The sequence below is a fragment of the Triticum aestivum genome, unplaced genomic scaffold, assembly GCF_018294505.1.
Source record: "Triticum aestivum cultivar Chinese Spring unplaced genomic scaffold, IWGSC CS RefSeq v2.1 scaffold47679, whole genome shotgun sequence".
In the NCBI taxonomy this organism is placed as follows: domain Eukaryota; kingdom Viridiplantae; phylum Streptophyta; class Magnoliopsida; order Poales; family Poaceae; genus Triticum; species Triticum aestivum.
In genome coordinates, this window is record NW_025235104.1 from 1 (window position 1) to 4506 (window position 4506).

General features: G+C 43.9%; 1 pseudogene; it reads left to right on the forward strand.

Moving 5' to 3' along the window:
* The first annotated feature begins 149 nt into the window (after window positions 1-149).
* On the forward strand, window positions 150-4222 carry LOC123176261 (putative protein FAR1-RELATED SEQUENCE 10; annotated as a pseudogene).
* The last annotated feature ends 284 nt before the right edge of the window (window positions 4223-4506 follow it).

Genomic DNA, 4506 nt, shown 5'->3' on the forward strand with positions numbered 1-4506 from the left:
GAGCATGCCCCGGTGCCGTTGCCGCTGCCGCCGCGCGTGTCCCGGCGCCGTTGCCGCCGCCGCCGCATTCCATTCCCGTCGCCCAGATGGCCGCCCACTCGTGATCTACGTCGCTGCCTCCCTCTGCGCACTACGCCTGCTACGACCAGCCATCGTCCTCACATCGTCGACACCTGCCTCCGCCGGCCAGCAACGTCACGCCGTCATCACGTTCGTCATCGGAGAAAATGGATCCGGCTGAAATACTCGCCGCCGTGCAAGAGGTTGGTTTGAGACATTGTTGTGCTTGATGAAATAATTGTTTTAGGGATGATGTTACATGGTGTTTGATTGATCTTAGAATTTTTTTAAACATGTATAGTTAGAGGTGGAGGGCGATTATGATGGCGATGATTACGGCGAGCACAACGAAACCTCGTCACTGAATATGGATGAACCTGCTGAGGAGAACTACATGAGTTTGGATGAATCTTATAGTGGCAATGTAAGTGTGATCAATGTTGATAAAAAAATAAATATGATAAACCGCACGGACAATTACATATTTTTTTAAATCATGCAGCGACATGGCGATGATGATGATGATATGGATATAGATGATTCATTTGCTGAAAGTGCACTCCGGATATGTTTTTTAAAAAATCAGAGAAGAAATGACATAATACCATATGAGCGCTTACATGTATTTTTGTGCAATGTCCGCAGATGGACGAGGACGGGGACTTTGTGAGGAATACTGTGGACGATGAAAGTAACAAATCGCACGTTGATGCATCTCATGATGACAGCTCCAGCAAAGTAAGTTTTGAAACTTACATACATTACATATTAAAATAATAATTTATTGACATAAATGGTTTAATGCATTAATTTACAGGGAGAAGTAGATGGTACAAGCGGGAAGGATGAGCATGTTGGTGATGATCTGTTTAATTTTTACATCGGATTTGATGAATATCAACAAGAATCATTGGACATGCATTGGAAGGTCATGAGGAAGACGTTCAAGTCACTAGGCGAGGCTTACAATTTCTATAACTAGTATGCTTACGAGCGTGGTTTTAGCGTAAGAAAGGACTCACCAAAATATTCGAAAGGTCTTGAGGGAACTAAGCGCTTGAGAAAGTATCTGTGTGCGAGATCTGGGAAACGACAGGCAAAACTTTGTACAATGGAAGGCAGGACTCGCAGGCTAAGAGGGGAGACTCGTTGCTTCTGTGATGCGCATATAACTTTGTAACTTGATAAAGAGCGTGATGTTTGGTACGTCAGCAATTTCAATGATGATCACAATCATGTTCTAGCTAGATCGGATGAAGTCACGTTTCTTCGGTCTTATAATCAGATAAAAGAATATCAGAAAGCTGAGATCTTAACTATGGAAGGTGCTGGAATCAGGAAACATATGATTTATGATAATCTCGTCAGTAGGTAGGGGTCATATGCAAAGGCTGGTTTTGGGAGGAAGATGCTTTATAACATGTGTTATAGAGAAAAAATGAAGTTGCTTGCACAAGGTGATGCAGACACTGCCATTGAGATCATGATGACCAGAAAAGAGAGAGATCCAGATTTGTTCTTTGAGCACACCGTCGATGATGAAGGAAGGCTGAAAAACATATTCTCGTGTGATTCTCAATCACGTCGACACTATGTTGACTACGGTGATGTGACAGTCTTCGACAACACATACATGATGAATAGGTATGGCATGCCATTTATACCTTTTGTCGGTCTGAACAACCACCGTTGCACCACGGTATTCGGTTGTGCTCTTGTGTCTGACGAGGCGGAAGATACATATGTCTGGCTGCTTCAGACGTTTTTGAGGCCTCACTGTCAGAAGAGGCCCAGGTCAGTAATTACTGATGGAGATGCCGCTATGATTAAGGCCATCAGAAAGGTACTTTCGGAGGTTTGGCATCGTCTTTGCTCGTGGCATATTGAGAAGAACATGCAGAAACACCTTCATCATAAGTCTCTAAAGGAGTTCAGGTCTCTACTTTATTATGCCACTTCAAAAAAAGTATTTGAGGAGAGATGGGCAGCGTTTACCGCCAAATGGCAGTCGGAGTAAACAAAGACATGGTTACGTAGGTTGTACAAGAAGAAAAGGCTTTGGGCTGCATCATATCTGTCTGGTAGGTTTTTCTTAGGTAAGCGAAGTAACCAGCGAAGTGAGAGTCTGAATTCATGCCTTCACTTGCATCTAGACTCCAGTATGACTATTCGTGATATGATTGTGCACTATGAGAACTGCATAGTTCGTCTCCGTGAGAACGAGGCGCATGACGATTACACAAACTCACAGACAGTCCCAGTACCAGTATTAGACGAGTGTAAAGATATTGAGAAATCAGCTGCCCGTGAGTTCACTGCGGCAAACTTTTATATCTTACAGGAAGATATGAAGAAGGCACGGGAGCTTGAGGTCCTTCAGAGACTCAGAGGAGCAGACACTCACAGATTCATACTGACATGGAAGGAAAATGGGGATATCAGATTCACCGTGGACTACACCCCAGGTAACTCTGAAGAAACCGTGAAGTGCAGTTGCAGAAGCATGTATCGCAAAGGACTTCCTTGCAAACATATTCTTCACATTCTGATTCAGCTACGCTTACGTGAGATACCTAAGTGTTTAGTACTGTGGAGGTTGAGCCAAGTTGCAAGGGGTGGACTTCCCGTGAAGCGCACTAGCGATCTGTTTGCGTGGGGATGGGCGGGTGCAGGGGACAGAGCTAGGTACAGCGAGTTGACTATCTTATCTGCCGAAGCAACTCATAAAGCATGCCATAAACCATTTTTATTCGACAAGTTGAAGGCGGCTCTGAGGAACATAATAGATAATGATTACACTGAGGAGGATGAGCCTGGTGTGGAGGTAAAGTTTGTGAACGACGATGCATTTGAGCCTAATCAAGATCATGGTCTTGTCCGTGATACCCCAAAAGTTAACACCAAAGGCGCACCAAAACAGAATGTTAAAGGCCGCGGTAAGGATGGTCCTGATGTCACTAAAAATGGGCGACCTAAAGCTTTTGATGAGAAAAGCAGACGTCAATGTGGACAGTGCGGTCTTACGGTTCATTATAAGTCCACGTGCCCTCAAAATCCTAAGTATGATTTTCGTATGTTATTGTAAATCCTATTGTTCAAACCAAATTTATTTGTTTATTGTGAATTAACACATATCTTACTGTTTTGATATGTAGGAACTTTGCTTGAATTCTAGAGTATGGAAGATTGCTTCATCCTTTGATTGAAGACATTTTCTTGATGGATTGCTATGGAAGATTGCTTCACCCTTTGATTGAAGACAATTTTTTGATGGATTGCTTCTATCTATGTGATCTTTTATAATTCTTAAATTATGTTATATGAGACTTATTTTACTTTGTTGATGTCAGACTATTTGCTACAATACCAACATAACTATTTGTTTGATGACAGACTATGTAATGCAAGAAGTATTTTTACTATGTTTATTTTGATGTGCTCATGATGCACTGTAGTGCCGTCGCTGTTTACTGTTGATTTTTCTGCACTGTACGGTCGCCGTTGCTTACAACCCCGTCATTTTTTTTTAAAAAAAAGCCCGACAAGTGCGCCGGCGGCACTGTCCCATAGGGCAGCGTCGAACGGCAGCACTGTCCCACAGGGTAGCGTCGGACGGTGGCAGCAGAGCGAGTTAATCAGAGGAGTTCGACTGCCTATGTGTCGCCGGGTATATAAGCCGGTTGTCGCGCCCTCCGTCGGGCGAGGTGAGACTAAACATTTCTCGTCGCCCCCGCGTGGTACTTGCGCTATCGTCGCGCCGCGTGGTACTTGGGCCGTCGTCGCTCCGCGAGCTGTGCAGTGTTATTGGGCCGGCCCACGCGGTCACGCGCGTCGCTGCAGGCACGGCGGCTGCGATAGGAAAGGTTTAGTCCCACCTCGCCCGACGGAGCGCGCGATGACCTGCTTATATACCCGGCGGCGCATATGCAGTCGAATGCCTTTGATTAAATCGCTAGGCTACCCGTCGTTCGACGCTGCCCTGTTGGACAGTGTCGTCGGTCCAGTCTGACATCAGACTGGTCGGCGCACTCGTCGGGCTATTGTTTTAAAAATAAAAACTAAGAACGTCAGTGTTATAAGCGATGGCGACAGTGCTTTAAAAAGAAAAACTAAGAACGTCGGTGTTACAAGCGACGGCGGCAGTGCAGAAAAACAACAGTAAACAACGACGGCACTATAGTGAATAATGAATACATGGGCATTTTTTTAACATTTACCAGTACAGGATATATCCAAACAATTTGACAACGGCAGAACTATGAATATGAATAATTCAAATTTAAAGACAACGGCATGAAGACAAAATAATAATCCAAATGTCATTCTCGACTTAAATATTCAAAATAGTAGTGTCTTCTTCGTCACAAGATATCAAAGTTGAAATAAATGTAAACATTATTTGAGCCTACAAAATTTTCTACTACATAAAGTTTGCCACATTTATTT